Raw genomic sequence first — 22,511 nt, forward strand, 5'->3', positions numbered from 1 at the left:
GGTCGGGTTTCAACCATTTAAGATTCGTACAGTACCTGTACGTACTTCCAGACCCTGCAGTGTACAGGTACCCAAACCAGCTTCCCAATCCTATAGCAATAATGGGCCGACTGTGACTGAAAACCTGGTGAGCAGCAATCCTTGCTACCTGGCCCCGCCTGATTACCAGCTTCAGCAGGCACCTGTCAACTATAATACTGATTACATGAGTGATCCCGGCTGTTACGCACAATGCTGTACACCCCTGACATTGGGTCATCTCCACCCGGTTGGCAACGTATATAATGAAGATAAATATAATGCAGACTACATGAGTGACCCCAGCTTGTACGCTCAATACACCTCTGACATTGACTCATCTCCACCCGGTTGGCAAAGTTTATAATGAAGGTAAATATAATGTACTACACAGTATTAACTTTAATTCCCCTGGGGGTTGCTAGATTTTATGGGGGGATAGGGGGACGCGGCAGTTATACAGGTCCCCCGCTCTCCTCCCAGGCATGCCGGGTGTTCGCGCGAAGCCTCCGTAATCCACTTATAGTACCTTCCCTTCCAGCAATGTGTTGTCATGGTAACCCGGCATCAAATTACCATAGCAACGTGGCGTCACATGACCCTGTATGTCATTTGACGCCGGGGCTCAGCAGGGGGGTGGAGCGAGGCGCCGAGGAGAGCATCCTGGTATAGTGCACTGTATGCCTGCCATAGCCCTTCAATGCTTGTACACATGCGCACTACTGAAATTTATAGCATAATTTTTTTCCCAGAAACGAAACTTTGAAATCTAGTGTCAAAAGATAAGGATGCCGTTCAATGGAACTCTAATATGGCTTTTTTTTTTTTTTTTTTTAAACGTTGCCTTTTTTACTTTTATACAGTCGGTATTACTAGCTACACGCTTTCAAAACTTTGCCACGCTACAGTATTATTTTGGACAACACACTGTGCACTGTGATTCAATCACATGTCATAACCTGTAATAAAATTTCACACGGAGATGTTGATTGATTTTATTCCACTTCAGGGTTAATGGAGAACATTAAGTTGCTTTTTTTTTACATTTTTAATCAATGTTAATATTTAGAACATAACTACATTTGCAAACAGTTGTTTTCTAATCCTTCACGATCATCTGTGCAGTACTGTAAGACAGACCAATTGAGTTGCATCTTACCTCCCCCCCGACCCCCACAAAGCAAAGGCATGGGACAACAGTAGCTACTGTATCTAAAAGTCTAAGATGGTTTCATGATTTGTCTGCTGGTATAGAAATTTACATTTCCTGGTTCCTCACGCATGCGCATTGTGAACTAATGTACAATAGAAAGACTTCACTGTCAATGGACTTACTGTAGAAATCCAATAGTAAACAAACTTAAAGTAACATTTTTTTTTTGAGGAGAGAATAGTTGTGAGTTGTAAACAAAACTTTATGCGATAAATTTTGTTTAATACGTAATCAATTTTTACATTTATAAAATGACTACATTTTTATTTCTCTGACTCAAGGGACTGAAAAATGTTGTTTATATTTTACAACATTTCAAATGATTTATTTCAGCTGTAATCCTGCACGCTCATCACAGCATTATGTACACTAAGATTAAACATTTTAGTTGCACCTTCCCCCCAACCCCCACAAAGCCAAGGAAAAGTCATTCAACTCGTTATCAACACCTCCCCCGACCGATCCAGGACATTGACACGGACACATTATGTATGCTTCGGGTCTTGCATGGCTCATAGGAAGACCTGCCCTGTAATTTGGCTAGAATTACTTCCCTGTCAATGTGTATTTCCAGTAAAGTAAATAAAAGGCATATCCTTTTTTTTCCCCCTTTTTTTCTCGAGAAGGGATTCATAAATGAGCGATTTGAAGAAACTTTATGTAATGCTTTTTTTAAATATTTCATCAATTTCAACATTGTTCAAATCACAACATTATTATTTTAGCAATGAGGTTGCTTTTTACTGTATGATTGGACTTTACAGGTGTAATTTATTCGGACAAGAAACCCATAAAAAAAATTATTAATTAAGTTTGGGGGGGGGGGGGGGGGAATTCTAGTCAATACCTTCAACTTTAGGTCGTACAGTACCTTTTATTATATTTTACAACAGTTCAGTTCAAATTATTTCTTTCAAGTGTAATCCTGCACGGTCAACCCAGAATTATACAAAGATGAAACAATTTACTTAGTTGCACCTTCCCCCACACCTCCCTCAGTAAACCAAGCAAAAGGCGTTTGGCTCCTTAACACCTCCGCTCCCCCGGGCCATGGGACCTTAAACAAGAAAGTAACATTATCTTTGAGCCTTTTGTTCTTGGTCTGGTTTCACACGCATGCGCATGCCTGAGAAGTCCAGCAGTCTACAGTAAAATGGTCTAGAATGACTTCACTGCCAATGGGATTTTCAAATCCAAAAAAAAAAAAAAAAAATGACGTCATATATATATATATTTTTTTCTTGAGCAGGCCTTAATAAATGAGTGATTTTAAGGAAAACTTTGTTATTGTGTGCATTTTTTCTCATATTTTATCAATTTTTACATTTATAAAATCACTACATTTGTATTTCTCTATGAGGTGGCATACTATTATATTTTTTTGGGCGGGGGGGGGGGTGGGAATTCTATTCAATACCTTCAACTTTGGGTAGGCTTGGTCTGCTTACAGAATCATACTGCTTATGGAAATATCAGACACACACGGTACCGTATCAAGGAAGTCATCATTTTTATTGTATTTTACAAGAGTTCAAATGATTTCTTTCAACTTTAATCCTGCAGGCTCATCCCAACATTATGTACACAAAGATGAAACATTTTGGTTGCTGACATCCTGAAAAGTCTCACCACTTTTGATCCATGCCCGTGCTTGGTCCACTCTTTTTACCTTGTTGGTATCCCTTATCCTTGGATATGCTCTGTTAAGACGAGGAACAATTTTACAGGTACAGTAAAACCACACTTACCTACAGTACAACACTTTACCTTTACTGTCCTAACTAAGGCACAGTGATTAAAGTATCAACCCTGTTCTGTTACTTTGCATACTACAGTAATGCATTATACTATACTTTATTACAGTAAGACACTTACTTGACACGTCCATTTTTCCATGCCAATTGGCATCTCATCACCCTGATGCTGGTCTCAGATGCTGTGATTGTTCTCTAGAACAGTCTTGACTCTGTCTGCACAGCGCTCATCATTAGCCTCACTGATTTTGTCCACCAGACGCTTTGCCACACTACAGTACAGTTTAAAGGAAAAGAGAACAATTTGTTAGGGCCTAAAAATAAGTAAAAACAAATACACGACATGCAGTATTCTAAAATAATTGCAAAGAAAACAAGTGGGGACTCAGGATGCTCAGATACAAAGAAAGATTGTGGTCGTAGGGGACTCCATTATTAGGAAGGTAGATAGGGCAATCTGTTGCAATGACCACATGAACCGAACAGTTTGTTGTCTCCTGGGTGCTTGGGTTCGGCATATTGCAGATCGGGTAGACAGATTGTTGTGGAGGGGGCTGGGATTGACCCGGCGTTCTTGGTACACGTTGGCACGAATGACAAAGTTAGAGAAAGATGGAGGGTCCTAAAAAATGATTACAGGGATCTAGGCCAAAAGCTTAAGGCAAGGACCTCCAAGGTAGTATTTTCTGAAATACTACCAGTGCCATGCGCTACCGCAGGGAGACAGTCAGAGACCAGGGAGGTTAATGCATGGCTAAGAAAGTGGTGCTGGAAGGAGGGGTTTGGGTTTTTAGAGCACTGGGACTCCTTTTCTGAGAGGTGCCATCTATATTCTAGGGACGGATTGCACCTCAATGAAGAGGGATCTTCTGTGCTAGGGGGGAGAATGCTAAAAAGGTTGGAGGAGATTTTAAACTAGGATAGAGGGGGGAGGGGAATGAAACAGATAATGAACTAAATGGAATAGAGGAAGATACAAGGTGGTATGGGGGTAGAATGGGGGCAAGTGCGAGTCTGACAAGCAGTGAGACACCCATAGTAAATACAGATAATATTAGAAAACTTCTAAAGACTAAACCAAGTGGGAGCAGAAAGGAAGGAGCAGATAAGATAATAGTACAGACAGAAAAAAAACTTAAATGCATGCTTGCTAATGCAAGAAGCCTGACGGATAAAATGGGGGAGCTTGAATTAATAGCTGCAAGGGAGCAGTATGATATCATAGGCATTACGGAAATATGGTGGGATGAAACTCATGACTGGACATTTAATTTAGAGGGTTATTCCCTTTTTCGGAAGGATCGAACAAATAGAAGGGGAGGTGGAGTATGTCTATATGTTAAACCGGATCTAAAACCTATTATAAGGGATGATGTCTATTAAGGGAATGATGAAAATGTAGAGACTTTGTGGATAGAAATTAGCAGTGGAGGTAAAAGTATAAAGAAAATGTTTGTGGGAATATGCTATAAACCACCAAATATCTGTGAGATTGAGGAAGCTAAAATACTTTTGCAAATGGAGAAGGCATCAAAACTGGGTCATGTTTGCATAATGGGGGATTTAAATTATCCAGACAGACTGGGGCAATGAGATTAGCATTACAACAAAAGGGAACAGGTTTTTGGGGGTGCTTAAAGACAATTATATGACCCAAATGATTGAGGAACCAACCAGGAGATGGGCAGTTCTGGATTTGGTCATATCAAACAATGTAGAAGTAATAACAAATATTCAAGTCCTGGAACATTTGGGTAACAGTGATCATAACATGGTCTCATTTGAAATAAATGATCAAAAAATAGATTTCTTGGGTTCAACAAAGACCTTAAACTTTAGAAAGGCAGATTTTAATAAACTGAGGTCTAATCTAGTAGTAATACAATGGGATGATGTTTTTGCAGGGAAAAATGTAGAAGATAAATGGGCAGTCTTTAAAACATTGTTAGAAAATCACACTTATCAATGTATACCCTTGGGTAATAAGTATAAAAGAAATAAGTCAAAACCAATGTGGCTAAATAAACAGGTAGGGGAGGAAATGGGCAAGAAGAGGAAGGCATTTAGATTTTTGGCTTTTGATACGGTTTCACGCAAGAGGTTGGTGTACAAAATAAAGAAAATTGGACTCAGTAATAATATATGCACCTTGATTGAAAACTGGTTAAAGGACAGACAACAGAGGGTTTTCATAAATGCAACTTTTTCAGATTTAGCTAAAGTCGTGAGTGGAGTACCTCAGGGATCGGTACTGGGACCCCTGCTTTTTAACTTTTTTATTAATGACCTTGAGGTTGGGATCGAGAGCAAAGTCTCCATCTTTGCTGATGATACTAAATTGTGTAAGGTAATAGAATCAGAGCAGGATGTAATTTCTCTTCAGAAGGACTTGGAGAGACTGGAAACGTGGGTAGGTAAATGGCAGATTAGATTTAATACAGATAAATGTAAGGTTATACAATAAAGAAATATGTGCGCAACCCAAAAAACACCTTAATAATGTGAATTACTATATACTATAGTGTACCATATAAACCACCCTTATATAATAGAGCTAAATGAAACAAATATGCTACTATATACAGGTACTACTCTACTATGAAAGTGTAATTCAAACAATACAATCCGTTAGTTGTGGCGTGTGCTGCTAAATCAGAGAGTGGCTCAGCACTCACACAAACTAAGAGAAAAAACACAAGAAAAGCGCAAAACGCAAATGGTGAAGTATGTCATATACAAATGTAATTGTGATAAAGAGGTAAGTATTCTGCGTACATCAATATAGGGCAATATATGCATTCACGTGCAACATTGCACCAAGTTACCGCATTGCAGTCATCTGGGTGGAAGGTAAGGCCCACTGGTTTAACAGCTGTCGTTAGCACGACGTCATCAGCGTCTCTCACAGCCTGGACGTCTTCGCGATCTGCAGCTGCAGTCCTTGAGCTGACGGATTCACCGCACCGACCGGAGCATCTGTGTGGAGTGAGGCACTGTGTGCAAACCGCAAATGCGGAAGTCCGTAGAGCAAGCAGTGCACGTCCGTGTTGAGGCGCTCTCTCTGTATCCAGATCAACCGGTGTGCAGCAATGGCATTCAGTCCCGACACTCGCGCACCTCAATGACGCATTTCCAGCTTCGAAACGCGTTGGATTATTTTACGCGTTTCGTTAGCATTTGTTATGCCTCTGCGGTATTTACTATTGACCTAGTGCGTTCCGTGTTTACTCTGCACGCTACCCGTGACGTCATTGAGGTGCGCGAGTGCCGGGACTGAATGCCATTGCTGCACACCGGTTGATCTGGATACAGAGAGAGTGCCTCAACACGGACGTGCACTGCTTGCTATACGGACTTCCGCATTTGCGGTTTGCACACAGTGCCTCACTCCACACAGATGCTCCGGTCGGTGCGGTGAATCCGTCAGCTCAAGGACTGCAGATGATAGATTCAGCTTTAGAAAAGGTAAACAATATTAAAAGGGATGATCTGTTGAAAGATGGAAGTAATAAAAATAATGATAATAAAAAAATCATGAAAGATTTAAATTTTTCTTTTATTACAAATTATAATAGGCAAGCCGGGAAAATTATCAATATAGTGAATAAGTGAATAAGTACTGGCATATTGTAAAAAATGATGGTATTATTGGTGACAGTGTTCCAGACAAACCAGTAATCATCTTTAAAAGAGCGAGGACACTTAAAGACAAGCTTGCTCCAAGCGCTCTACCAAAAAATCCTTCTAGTAATAGATGGTTACCAACAATAAATGTTTTTTTTGGCTGCACTATGTGCAAAGCTTGCAGATATAGGGCTACAGATAAATATGGGTTTGTCTCCAATAACACTAAAAAGAAGTTTTTAATCAAGAAACACATTACATGTAGGAGTAATCATATCATCTACCTCATAGAATGCCCATGTGGGCTACAATATGTTGGGAAAACAAAAAGACAAATAAACATTAGAATCCTTGAACATATTGGCAATATCAGACGCAATGTTTTAACACATCTTTTATCTGAGCATTTTATTAAAAAACATAATTGTGATCTTACAGGTTTTAAATTCAGTGCAATTGAACAGGTCCTCCCCCATTGGAGAGGGGGTGACAGAGAATTGGAATTAACTAAAAGGGAATCCTTTTGGATTTATACATTAAAAACATTGGTTCCAAATGGTTTGAATGCTGAATTTGATTTTAAAGCATTTTTATAAATTGTTTTTTAGTAGCTTTAAAATTACAGATATTTTTAGTTGATTTTTATTAAATAAATTTTATTATATTGATTGTATTCTATCATGTTCATCTCTTAATATGTTTCTTTCTCATCTTATCACCACCAGAGTGCATCAATCGTCGAATTTGCTATTGGATTCGTAATGCATATTAGATCCTTGAGTGTTCATGCTGTTTGGGGGCAGCATCAACACGTTTTTAATTGTTATACAATTAGTCATTTTATTAGTATTGTATTAACTAACAGTGTCTATATACATTGGTTTGTTGATTTTAGAATAAGATTCTTAATATTAGACCATGTGACCCATAAGCTATTTTATTGATATTGTCTTAACTTATAGCGTGCATATGTATTAGTCTGTTTATTGTATAAGTGTATGGATTAGATAACGTTATTTAAAAATCTCGCCATTAATATGTTAAGCACCAATCACAGCAAGGTAGTAGGTATATATACCGAGCTGTCAGTACCCATAAGCCACTCCTGAAGAAGACGTCATCACGTCGAAACGCGTCGAGTCGGGCTTCCGCCGCCATCTTGGTAGAGGAGGGAAAGAAGCAAGGGAACTCTCACGATCCTTAGCTCCGGCGGGAAGTGACGTCACGATCCGGAAGTGACGTTCGCGGACGCCGCCAGCGGGTAGAAGCAGACGAGACGATCTATGCTGCATCTGAGATAACATCCCCAATGCTGTATTTCCTTCTAAAGCCGTAAGCCTCCAATTGTCTTACTTATTAGATAAAGTTTATTTCCATCTACACTATGGCTGTTTTCTATTTTTCCAAGATATGCTGACCCATATACCAAATCTCCGGAACGAGCTGCATCACAGAGTACTATTGACTCACATGCCTATATTCCTGCTACTTTTGTGAGTAGGAATTCGTTATTCACTGTCACTTTTTATTATTGTTTTTACAATATTACACTATCCACTGTTTTTTTCTTTTTATGTGCATACGGCGACGCTCCCCTGGAACTTCTTCTACACTATTGCTGCAAGACTTCTGGAACAGTCTTTTGTCGGGGTCGAGTGATAAGTTGTTTTTGCCTTTATTTCACTGTCATTAATATAATTCACTGTTTATTATTTGAATTTTGTTATCACTGCACAAGTTTTGCATAAGATTTTATTTTCACTGCTTGTGGTGCAGTAGAGCGCCATCTAGTGTTTTTTTTACAGACAGCAGGCTTAGCAATAGTGCCCAATGTCATGCACACAAACGGGCAATGTATGGAAGGGAAGTAAACATAATTATTCCCCTTTACAAAGCATTAGTAAGACCACACTTTGAATATGGAGTACAATTTTGGGCACCAATCCTAAGAAAAGACATTATGGAACTAGAGAGAGTGCAGAGAAGAGTCACCAAATGAATAAAGGGAATGGAAAATCTAACTTATAAGGAGAGGCTAGCTATATTAGATTTGTTTACATTTGGAAAAGAGGCGTCTAAGAGGGGATATGATAACTATATACAAACAATCTTAGGTAATATCCCATATCTGAATCCTGTCTGCTTCAACTGTTAATTGAATTAAGTGTAGCCCTTTTTCTGAACCCTCCCAAAGGAACTACTGGTCACTGTACGACACCTGCGGCTCCAGGAGATCTGAGCCTCCGCTAGCTGGGAGCCTGGGGTAACACTTATACATATACTTAGCGCAGCGCCTCCACTTACCCAGGATCCCCGTGATGTGAGATTCCCCTGGGCAAGAAATACATACACACACATGTGATGCAACCAACTTTATGTAATATGATAATGCATGGCAACCTTATCACTCTAACATGCAAATTAGCAATAACACATATCCTAATAACTGGTACCGTCCTTATAATGGTAGTGGCTTAGCCACCCTCTTACGGAGTACTGTCTCAGTCCCGCTACCGCGTGCTCCACACCGTGTCCGTGTACGGTACTATATGGTATAGGCTCAGTCTTGTAACCACTCGCTCAGTGTTCCTACAAAGAGTTTAGCCTAAGGCGGGATCAGCGCCTGATGACCGGTGTTGGTGCACTTGATGATATAGTACCTGCCGAGCACTCCAGTGCTCGAATCGGCAACTACTTCGTAAAGGATCCGTCAAGTTACGGCCCGACATCCAGGATCCACCATCTGGGGAGACCCCACCAAGATGGCCTCTGCAGCCGCAACGAAGAGCAGCGCCCAACCTTCTGCACGGGTGCGCAGCATCAATGGAGTCCCTATCTGACTCCGTGAACTAACGTGACACTTGCTGTACTATAGGCCGTCCCTACAGCACAGCAACCTTGAATGGCTTTAGAGGAAACTCCTAGGGCCTGCGGGGTAGCTTATCCTATGCAGGTGGGTCACTGACCCCCTGCACCCACACTACCTCTCCCGTACCCACCCGGGTCCCCTCTGGCTAACTTCTCCCTAAACTCTGCAGCAAACACACTGCACACACACTCAACCTGCAGCAACCCACTGCACTGCACACACTGTGCCTACTTGTCAGCGCTCACAGCACTACCAGCCGTGACACTGACAAGACTGCACACTCACACACCTAAGGGCAGAGTCCCTAACCTATGGGCCCTCCCTCAGTACCTACCCACTACCCTGGTGGGGGTTGGGGCCTGCCTGGGATCTGGGGAACTACCTTACCTGGTGTAGGAGCCACTTGCTCCCTACACCCTTCCTCCCCCTTCCTGCTCCCAGCTTCAACTGCCAAACGTGGTCCCCGCAACATTGTAGCCATCCTCCACAGGAGAAGCTGCAAAACCCTATGTGCTGGCTGGCTGCACGTGATGTGGGTGAAAGGGCAATCCCCAGAGGCTGCTGGGAATTGTAGTCCACTCAGGACCTCTTTAGCATTGGGACCGCGTGCGCTACCCTTACTGCGCCTGCGCGATCCTGTAATGGCTACCGCGGTGGTTCTACGTATGTGCGACCTCACGCCAACATTAACATTGCCGCCGGCACTCCTGGCACTGTACAGCGCGTGCGCGACTACACTGCGCAACCGCGAGCAGACACAATGGCGGCTCCCGCTAGCCGGGTGCGCCGCAGAGCCTTGGAGCGCTACATGGGGGGTCTCTTGGGCTGAAAAGAGACCGGGGTTACATAAGCATTGACACCTAGGCAGGGAACACCCTGTGTAGAAAACCATCTGTTTGAATGTGCCTCAGATGTGCTAATTAAGCAGACAGAACCACACTGCCAGGTGACTTTTTAGGCCTATATAACCCCAGTCAGAACAGCTAGTCTGCCTGCAGCACATCTCCAAGTGGCACATTATAAGTGGCAGGACAACTCTACTGAACAACTGAAGTTTAAAAGTAAGTTCAAAAGAAGTGAAGAAGAAGGGAACACCCCAACTTGCCCTGATTCCTGCATTTGAACTACGCTGGAAAGGAGGAAACCATCTATACCAGACTGCATCATTACTGCTATGATGCTGCCTTTACCATTTATATTTGCTGTGACTTCACTTCTTCTCAAATTATGCACTTCTTTTTACCAGCCTCATTATGTCTCTAACTCTATTCATATATCTCCATCTCTCCTTCCTTCCCCACTTCTCAGTTCAAATGAACTCCTTTCTTACCTGCGTCCTCTGACACCACACAGCTATATCCCCTGCACTAAAAAACACCCCTACAAATCATCCTCACACATCCTCTTTCTATCCATGCTTCTCCTCCTTGCTTCTAGGGATATCTCTCCCAATCCTGGTCCCTGCCTTATTCCTACATTGCATCCTCTACTCCTTCTGGTGTCAACCCCTCCAACCTCATACCCATCCCCTGCCACCCTCCCTCCTCTCTCCCTTTCTCCTGTGCCCTTTGGAATGCTCACTCCCTCTCTAACAAGTTCCTCTCTGTACATGACTTCTTTCTCTCTCACTCCCTGCTTCTCTTTGCTATAACTGAGACCTGGCTCACTCAGACTGACTCTGCTCTGGAAGCTGCCCTCTCCTATGGTGGCCTTTCCTTCTCCCACACGCCGCGCCCTGATGGCAGGGGTGGAGGCGTGGGGCTCCTGCTCTCCTCTCTCTGCCGTTACCGAACCCTTCCTATTCCCCCCTCTCTTGCTTTTCCCTCCTTTGAGGCTCACACTGTCCAGATCTTCTCTCCTCTCCCTGTCCATGTGGCGGTCATATATCGCCCACCTACCTCTACTCATCCCCCGTCTGCCTTTCTCTCTCACTTTGAATCCTGGCTCTCTTTCTTCCTCTCCTCAGACTCCCCTGTTCTTCTCCTTGGGGACTTCAATTGCCACATTGATGACCCCTCTCTCTCTTGGGCTTCCCGCTTTCTTTCTCTAACCTCTTCTTTTGGCCTTCAACAGTGGACTGCAGCCAGCACCCACAAGGATGGCCACTACTTAGACCTGGTTTTCACTAAAAACTCCTCTCTCTCTGATTTCTCCATTTCCTCTCTCTTACCATCACCTCATCTCATTCTCTCTATCTTGCTTCTCCCCTTCTCCACCTCCATCTACCCCCCGGTTCTGCAGAAACCTGCGCTCTATTCACTTACCTGACTTTGAGTCCAATTTAAGCTCCTCCCTCTCCCCTCTCCCCTTTCAGCTCTGCTACAGACCCTGACAACCTGGTCAGGAACTACAACTCTGTCTTGTCCTCCTCTCTTGATCTACATGCCCCGCTTTCTCTCTGCCGCCCTCGCCCTTCTAACCCCAGACCCTGGCTAAATTCCCACACGCGCATGCTGCGTTCCTCCACTCGTTCCTCTGAACACCTCTGGAGGAAGTCTCACACTCTCGCAGACTTCCTTCACTACAAATTTATGCTATCCTGTTTCAACTCTGCCCTCTCGCAAGCTAAACAAGCCTACTTTTCTTCACTAATCAACATGCACAAGTCTAACCCACGCCGACTGTTCTCTGTCTTTGATACTCTACTCAAACCACCCTCTACTCAAACATCCCCTCTGTTCCTTCCTCCCATCCTACACCACTTCCTAACTCTCCTCCTGCCTTCCTTGACTCTTTTTCCACTGTCTCAGAGGAGGATGTGTCGCTGTTGATCGCCTCTTCTCCCTCTACCACTTGCCCTCTTGACCCCATTCCCTCCCATCTCCTAAAACCTCTTGCTCCTACTATAATCCCTACGCTCACACACATTTTTAACTCCTCCCTCTGCTCTGGAACCTTTCCATCCTCCTTCAAACATGCAACAGTCATACCATTACTCAAAAACAGCAAGCTTGACCCTACCTGTCTTTCTAACTATCGACCTGTCTCCCTCCTGCCTTTTGCCTCTAAACTCCTTGAACGTCTTGTATTCTCTCGCTTGCTCAATTTTCTCAACACCTATTCTCTCCTAGACCCTCTACAATCTGGCTTCCGCACTGCTCACTCCACCGAAACAGCCCTCACTAAAATAACTGACGACCTCCATGCTGCCAAAGACAGAGGTCATTACACTCTGCTCATATTACTCGAACTCTCTGCAGCATTTGCCCCTCACATTCAAAACATTTCTAAAACTTGTCGCTTTTTCCTCCGCAATATAACAAAGATACGCCCTTTCCTCTGTTGCTCGACTGCTAAAACTCTGACTCAGGCCCTCATTCTCTCCCGTCTTGATTACTGCAACCTCCTGCTGTCCGGCCTTCCTGCCTCTCACCTGTCTCCCCTACAATCTATCGTAAATGCTGCTGCCAGAATCACTCTACTTTTTCCTAGATCTGTCTCAGCATCTCCCCTCATGAAATCCCTCTCCTGGCTTCCGATTAAAATCCTTCATCTCACACTCCATTCTTCTCCTCACTTTTAAAGCTTTACATTCTTCTGCCCCTCCTTACATCTCACCCCTAATTTCTCGTTATGCACCATCCAGACTCTTGCGTTCTTCTCAAGGATGTCTTCTTTCTACCCCTTTTGTATCTAAAGCCCTCTCCTGCCTTAAACCTTTTTCACTGACTGCCCCACACCTCTGGAATGCCCTTCCCCTCAGTACCCGACTAGCACCCTCTCTATCCACCTTTAAGACCCACCTTAAGACACACTTGCTTAAAGAAGCATATGAATAGCACTGTGGATATTCTGAACACATGATACATAAGCTTGGCCCCCTGCAGACGCACTTACCAGAACTCCCTCCCACTGTCTCTGTACGTTCTCCCTACCTACCAATTAGACTGTAAGCTCCTCGGGGCAGGGACTCCTCTTCCGAAATGTTACTTTTATGTCTAAAGCACTTATTCCCATGATCTGTTATTTATATTATCTGTTATTTATTTGATTACCAGATGTATTACTACTGTGAAGCGCTATGTACATTAATGGCGCTATATAAATAAAGACATACAATACAATACAATATATATTCGGGGACAATACAAGGAGCTTTCAAAAGAACTATTCATCCCACGGGCAGTACAAAGGACTCGGGGCCATCCCTTAAGGTTCTAGGAAAGGAGATTTCACAAGCAACAAAGGAAAGGGTTCTTTACAGTAAGGGCAGTTAAAATGTGGAATTCATTACCCATGGAGACTGTGATGGCAGATACAATAGATTTGTTAAAAAAAAGTAGGATATCTTTTTAGATAGGAAAGGTATATAGGGATATACCAAATAAGTATACATGGGAAGGATGTTGATCCAGGGATTAATCCGATTGCCATTTCTTGGAGTCAGGAAGGAATTTATTTTTCCCCTTATGAGATATCATTGGATGATATGACTGGGTTTTTTTGTTTGCCTTCCTCTGGATCAATAAGTAAGTATAGATATAGGATAAAGTATCTGTTGTCTAAATTTAACATAGGTTGAACTTGATGGACGTACGTCTTTTTTCAACCTCATCTACTATGTAACTATGTAAGTAAACAACAAATTGCATTTTTATATGCAAGACGCTTTTAGAGTAATTAAAGCAGCAAGAGAGAAAAAAAACATTTTATATGTTCTTCTAAAAGTAGTACAGTATTTTATGGCTCTAAAATAGTTGCAAAGAAAACAAGTAAACCACAAAATGCATTTTGATATGCAAGACGCTTATACAAGTAATACAGTAATTACAGAATGAAAACAAAAATACTTACTCTGTTGTTACTGGGGGACACTTTTTGCCTTACCATGGGCATGATAACTTACAGTGCTTTGTGCTAAATCGAGGCCCAAATTCAGTAACCAGCATTTGATCTGTAAAATTCGGTGTCCTTGCTTGGACATGTCCTGTATTCTCGTGCTGAGATCCTTTGAAATAACTTTCTTCGGCATCGCTGCTTTAGAAAATAAATCAAGCACAGAGGAATGTATATTCAATGTGCATCGAATCAACAGAAGTGATGGTGTATTTATAATAGACCACAAGAGGTAAAGTACTGTACAGTATACAGCCACTTTTAACACCTGCAGCTCATGTTCACGGCGACCCCTATATTCCAATAGGGACACCGTGCATAAAAGGTGACACAAAATGCATAGCCTCCCACACGCTGATCTCTATCTGAACGAGCTCTTGAACAGATACTGTGCATTCTTCCATCTGCTTCCATGGATTAACCTGGATTCTACAGATGAAGGAACCTGCTTTCTTCTGCTGTGCCGCCACGAGAAAGTGAAAGTTGGAAGCTGTTTTCAAGCCAAAGGTGCCTAGAGAAAAGGTTCCCAAGGCAACGAACCCTGGCCCTTATTATGTGAAGAAGAAAATGGCCAAAATCCACAAGGATCAACTTGTTTGGATGGGCACCAGAAGTGCTCCTGCACCCACCAAAGCAGAATCGGACGTCCCGGATTTTTCACTGCCATCGCCCACCACTACCGATTCCAAAACATCCGCCCACTCTGACCCTTTGTCCACGATGCTCGTCCGGAAACCCCCAGCTCACCTGCTCCAGCACCCATCCACACCGATGCTCGTCCGGAAACCTCCAGCTCACCTGCTCCTGCATTCAGCAACGGCGATGTAAGTCCCAAAGCCCCAGCTCACCTCCTCCAGCACCCAGCCATGCAGATGTTCGTCTGTATGACACCATCACTCCTTGCACCAGATCCAGCTCGGTCGCCCGCATGGTGGATGTTTTCAGTAGTATAGAAATCACTGACAACTCAACAGAGCAATACAGGGACCGAATGGAGGCCAAGATAGATCGTCTTTTGGAGACCATGGTGAATATGGATAGGTGCATGGGTGTTCATCTGGATAAGATTGAGAGGAACATCGCAGGGCTCCATTCTTTGATTGGAGCCCCTGTATGTCTGACACAGGAGCAGGAGGGTGGCCTGGAGGTGCCTTATTCTCCCATGGAGGAACCGCATATCTTCCCCCCTCCCCCTCCTGAGTAGCCTCTCAATCCCTGGATTTGACCTTCACAATGCCAATACCAAGCACACCACAGGCTTCCCCACGCTCACCCCCTCCGTCTCCAGAATACATGTATACCCTTCTGTTGGAGGAGATTACAATCCCGGTAAGCGCTAGGCCATGACAGGAGGAAAGCATCCTCCCTGACCATCTACCCCCGCCCCCTGCCAGAAGCACACCTGCTCCAGCACACGGGATTGTACAGCTCCCAGACATCACCCTGAGAGACCTGCCCCAGGGCGTCCGGGAGAAATACAAGATCAGATGTGGTGGTCTACCGCAGAAATCTGCCCAGTTCATCTTTAAACACCACGTCAGTTTTGAGCTGTACAGCGAGTGGACCCAAAATGTAAATTATGAAGGCAATAAATACAAGAAGGCTCTTCCAGCTAATTAAAGGAGAACGATTATGGAGGAAGTGAAGTGCAATTTTTTTGAAGCTACCAGTCTTCTTATGAAAACCGTGAGAGAGCATCAATAGCCTTTTGAGGCATACAAGGGCTCTTCCCTGGAGGTCCATCGACTTGGTTGATGACTACTAGTTATAAATGTATTTACAAATAACGATGAGCCGCCAATGTTTTTAATCTTAAAAAAAAAGGGGGGGGCGCATGCGCGACGGTGAGGCGAATGGAGGCTTAATTGCTGAGCTCCGCTTCCACCAGCGCCAATAAATCAATTAACTACAGCAGAAACGCGACCATCGCAAGAACCTATACTACAAAACAACCCTAAACTATTAGAGATGGCTACGGGCAAAACAACCCGCAATAAAAGCCAACCCGTCTCTACTTATTTCAAGAGGAGGGGGGCAGTCCAGGCAGATAAACCGGAGACTCCAGCGCAGCCCGCGAATATGGAACCTTATATAGATAGCCCCGCTGATGAAGTCGGGGATGAAGAGGTTGTATGGCGCAAAGATCTCAAAGAATTTTGCGCACAAATGAAGAAGTTCTTCAATACGGAATTATGGGCTATCAGAAAGGACGTTGATGCACTGGGAGAGCGGACAGAGTCTCTAGAATCTAAAGCAGATGAGACTATAACTGCCCTGACACAAACACAAGATATAGTAGCCACGCTAAATTACAAGGTCAGGTCCCTGGAGGAAAAAGTTGAAGACGCTGATAATCGGGACAGAAGATGTAACATCAGACTAAGGGGAGTCCCTGAAACTATCACCGACCCAGAGGAATTCACTGCTAAGTGGCTGGAGCACCTTTTCCCAGAGAAAAATGACAGAGAGCTCCTACTGGACAGATGCCATAGAGCTTTACGGGGGAGACCTCAAAATGGTGACCCCCCCTAGGGACATAGTGATCCGATTTCACCATTATCGTACCAAAGAGGAGATCTGCAGAATCGCTAGAGAGGCTAAAACGTTGGAATTCGAAAAGATAAATGTTCAGATTTACCAGGACTTGGCACCAGCCACCCTCATCAAGAGGAGAGCTTTAGCCCCATCACAAAGGTGCTAAGAGACCAAAGCATTAGATACCGTTGGCTATTCCCATGCGCAATATTCATGCTAAAGAACGAAGTGCCACATACCTTAAGGAAGCCAGAAGATGGAGAAGGTTTCCTCATCAAACTAGGAGTCACGGAGATTCACCAGAGTCACTCGCCCGAGATCAGACAATCCGAGTGCTCCCGAGCCCTCCTGGAACAAAGTGGGGGCCACCCGGGCAAAGACCGGGGCTGCTCCGGTAGCTTCAGGCTCCGTCTGAGATCCCCCTTTATGTGTCCGCGTCCTGTCACATCTTCCAGAGGGAGGGGTAGCTCTAGAGTGGATCCCGGTCACATATGGACTCCCCTGAGATTCGCCTCGTTCCCCTGGTACCAGAACCAGGGCTGGTGAGCAGAGCAGGTCCGCTTGCGACTTTGGAGCGGCGGCCATCTTGCCCCGATCCTCCCCCGTGTCGAGCGGGAACCTCACTGAGCTTCGCACGCTTGGACGGTGATGTAGACTGTAAGCGTCATCCTAGCGCAGGAATTGGGGGACATAGATCCAGTCGGTGACGTCAGCACGTCAGGCGTGACCCTATCACAGGAAACTGAAGCGCTACTTGCTCTGGGGCGGAGGGAGGGGGGGGGTGGATGATATGTAGACGGAAGACGGAAGACCACACTTGACAGGACACTAGACAAGACGCAATAAAGTGGAGCGCCCTGGCCCTGGGGGAGGGGGGTTATTAAAGAGTTAAGACCTAATGCTAGAGGCGGTTAAAAGTATGGTTAAATTGAGATATTTTCTCAATATGTAGTGATACAGGTTATACATAGTTGAGTGAATGTATATATATATATATATATATATATATTTATAAATAGATGAGATTATATTTAGTTCTACAGAGGTATAGTCATATGGAAATATGTATGTGTAAGAGAATACTTGTATTGAAGTTACAGTGATGTAGATTGTATATACATATAGATGTCAGTAGATATATATATAGATACTTAGTTATGAGTGTTTACAGCTTTACATAGTTACACATGAGACTTAGAGATATAAACATATTAAGCATTTTACATAACACTAATAAAAATACTAATATAACAGCCATAATAATCCTAACAACAAGAATAGTAATTATAACAATAATAACAAGAGTTAATTAGAAAGTATTAATAATAATAATAAATGTCTGAACTCGATCGGTTAACCAATAGGATAATTACTTTTTGAGAAAATATTATTGGGATTAATGATATTTAATGTCTGGATAATAATAATTCTAACAACAATAAGGCCAATTAAATGCTTCTCTCTATAGAACACATGGTATAAGAAGTATATATGTACAGAATATATCATGTTTTGACGTTGAAATAAGGATAATTACTAGAAGTATATAAGGATGTAATTTGTACTAAATTGTAGTATATTGTCAATAATAATATAAATAAACATACACATTTAAATACTTAAAAAGTTATTAGTGAGGGGATACCAGAGGAGGTGGTATAGTTGGATAGTTATAACTCATAATACTCATTAAACTTGTTATGTTACGTTACTTTATTAATACATTGTTAAGACAGAGGATAAAGAACGGTTTGATTAAATATCAATTAGTTACCAATGATCTAAAAGACGTTGGCCCTTTGAAAATGTCCCATAGACCGGAAACACTGAGATTCCATATATGTGTAGAAATGGTTAGAGGACAGGACCCCACAAGGTATGGAACACAGCTAACAGCTCTCACAGCCCAGGAGTAGTGGGGTCCACAAAGGTAGAGGTATATATAATGTGTAACCACTATATGACTCCATATAACATACAAAGTGCAGGAGGTGGTAAGAGGGATTTATTAATGTTGGTTTATAATTGGTTAAGGTTGGTTAATGTCGGCTAAGGTAGATATTAATCTGTAAGGTGTAGGTTATTGACGTTATTGATGTTATCGATGTTATTGTCGTTGTTGTAGATGTTATTGAGGTTTTGATGTTACCGTTAATGTCATTAATGCCTCCGGTGACGCTATCGTTATAGATTTTGTGGTCGTGCTAGGTAAACATTTTGCTGCAGTTACTCATAAGCTGTTTAATGGAAGCGCGCCGGTGGAAATACCCCCGGCGGAGCGCATGTGTTTTACTTCTCGGTCCCCAAAGTTGCGGGACCGCAGACAAGACCCAGGGAGGTCAGTCCCCAACAAGGGAGGTTGGCTCATTTACAGGATGGAGTCAGATGACCTACCCTCTGGGCACAAGAGCCGTACTCGGGGGCTCCCGAGGCGAGCTCTTGTTTTTTTTTTTTCATTCCCCTTTCAATTTATACCCATTATTGTTTTATTTTTGGTATTTTGCTTTGTTCCTTATGTTGTTTCCCTGGTTATGTCTGCCCTTTCCGACCCCCACCCTTCCGCCCTCCCCTCCCCATGGCAGTGGGGGAGCTGTCCTTGGCGAGACAAGATGATCAAAATAGACAAGTGTGCCGCAGACAACCCTCAGCGAAGCTCCAAACGTGACAGGGAGGGTGAGTACTTAGGTCATAAAGTGATACACCTCCCACATTGTAAAATATGGCGTTAACGTTACTATCTCACAATGTAAAGGGCTTTAATAGCCCAATCAAAAGAAAATTAGCTTTCTCGGATTATAAGAGAAAACAACTATAGAGTGTAAGGGGCATGAACCCCAAAATGTCCGGTGCTCTACACAGTGTATATGACTGGGTGTGGGTTAATATTTAGCAACCTCAGATGCGCATATAAATGAAGTAAAAACAATCCCACTGCAATTGAAGTGTTCAAAAGTCAATAATATATATGAAGGAAGGAACGTTAAGGGAGACAGACTAATGACCTCGGTGGGGGGCCAGTTTTGCAGGGATTAGTATAGAGACAGGATGAGAAGCTGTTTAAGCCCCTCTCCTGTGCTCACGGAACAACCAAAAGCCTGCTGCCCTTACCCGCCTGGTGTCTTCACTGCTCCTTCAGTAGATTGCCGGTCCCAGGCTCTGCAGGATCTGCGCTTCAGTATGACGTCACTGTGGTCACTGTGCAGCTTACTCCGGGACGGGTTGAGACGTGCCTTGCGTGCTGGCGGTCCTTGTAACCGCAAAGGGAGGCAGCTCCGTGGCTTTCGTCTTGTAGAGCAGATGGGATTGTCTGCGTGCTCCAGCCGGAAGATGTGCGGTAGAGACGGATGGATTCGTAGGCGGTCACTGCATAGATAGGAACTCAGCCAGAATCGAAGTTAAAATCAGCTTTATTAAACCATAGTGCTGGACATCACAGAGACTCCTGACCTCTGACGCGTTTCATCCCGTCCAGGGACTTTATCAAAGAGTGAATGAAATCTCTCGAGACAGACCTTAAGTAGGCAGGTCACCTTCCACTATTGGCTAAGAAAATTATTCACACAGTGGGAAGCACTCAGTCAATCAATCAAAACCTGATTGAAACCTCATGTGGGAAGCAACCTGTCTGCCTATAAGATGTGCTGTATGAATACACAAAACAAGTGATAACATATGAAACAACATACAAAAACATTAAAAACAACTTTGTGATGTGGAGCAACATGAGTGTAAACATTATAATTAATTGCACTGGATGGTACCTTAGATCCATAAGGGGAGTGAGTAGAAGGAACATAAGTGTTGAAATCATAAGCAATTGGTATACAATGTATACACAATTATATTTGCCAATATGATAATATACAACAAATATTGCAATAAATACATAAGAAATATTTGCAATGCAACAGTACAAATGATTTGTAATATGAATATTGAATCCAATTGAATTATTGTAATCAATTTGTATATATAATGTTTAAATGTATATATACATGCTGTCAAGGATTGGACATCGGCTGGAGTGGATCCCAGTGGCAGGAACAGCAGGGAGCGAAGTCAGAAAACAAGCAGAGGTCGGCAACGAGGAAACTGGAACAGGATGATAGCAATAGCTAGCACAGCAGTAAACACAGGAACCTTGCAGAAGCTAAGGAACCAGTATAAACAGGCAAAGAGGAACAGGAAAGGGAGGTTTATATAGGCAGGCTGGGAGGTGGAGCACAGGTGCAGAGGTGTCAGGTATCAGAGTCTGGAATGTTCCTTAGTTTAGCAGCAGCACTCCCGGTGGGCAAGTATAGGTACTGCAGGCTAGAACCAGACATTGAGAGTGGCAGCAGTCCCGGTGGCCAAGCACGGGAACAGCAGGCTAGAGAATATGACATTACTCCACCCTCCCAAGAGCGTTCTCCGGACGATCCTTGCTAGGCTTGTCTGGATATCTCTGGTGAAAAGCTTTGACTAGTCGCGGAGCATGTACAAAATCTTTGGGTTCCCAAGACCTTTCCTCTGGGCCATAGCCCCCCCAGTGAACCAGGTACTGTAGTTTCCCTCGGTGTAACCTGGAATCCAAAATTCTCTCCACAATGAATTCCTCTTCATTATCCACGAGGACGGGTTCAGGGGGAGGAAGTCTCCGTCCAGGAAACGGATTCTCACGGAAAGGTTTCAGCAGAGAAGAATGAAACACAGGGTGTATTTTGATGGTCTCAGGAAGCTCTAATCTGAAGGACTCTGGATTTATTAATGCTGAGATGCGAAATGGCCCAATGTATTTTTGGCCCAATTTAATGGTTGGAACCTTTAGACGTAGATTTCTTGTAGAAAGCCAGACTTTATCCCCGACTTGAAATTCTGGGGAGGGTCTGCGGTGTTGGTCTGCTGCTCTTTTGTACTTTACTTGAGTCTCACGAAGTGTCTCTTTGAGGGTCTCCTGGATGTCTCCCAGAGTCTCCAGTTTCTCTGTAACTGCCGGAATGGGGACCGAAAATGGAAAACGAGGAATAAAGGTTGGATGAAATACATAATTTGAGAAAAAGGGGCTCTTCTGAGTCGAAGAATGATGTGAATTGTTGTATGAAAACTCAGCTAATGGTAGGAAATCAATCCAGTCATCCTGGAGATGACAAACAAAACATCGTAAGTATTGTTCCAAAGTCTGATTGGTCCTTTCTGTTTGGCCATTGGATTGTGGATGATAGCCAGACAATAAATTTAAACGAATTCCTAGAGAGGAACAGAAGGTCCTCCAAAATTTTGAAGTGAATTGTACCCCTCTATCGGATATGATCTCATCAGGAGCCCCGTGAAGCCGAAACACCTCTTTCACAATCAACTTTGCTGTCTGGTCTGCAGAAGGAAGATTCAGTGCTGCAATGAAGTGAGCCATCTTTGTAAGTTGATCCACCACTACCAGGATGGTATTATGTCCACTTGATCGGGGCAGGTCAACAATAAAATCCATTGATATGGACCCCCAAGGACGAGTTGGAAGCGGAAGGGGCTGCAGTAAACCCATAGGTGATGCTCGAGGGGTCTTGGTCCTAGCACAAGTCTCACAGGAGAGGACATAGTCTTTAACATCTTGTGCTAATTTAGGCCACCAAAAAGAGCGAGACAACAGTTCCTGTGTCTTGAGGACACCTGGGTGACCAGCGGGTCG

This window comes from Ascaphus truei, chromosome 13, assembly GCF_040206685.1.
Source record: "Ascaphus truei isolate aAscTru1 chromosome 13, aAscTru1.hap1, whole genome shotgun sequence".
Classification (NCBI taxonomy): domain Eukaryota; kingdom Metazoa; phylum Chordata; class Amphibia; order Anura; family Ascaphidae; genus Ascaphus; species Ascaphus truei.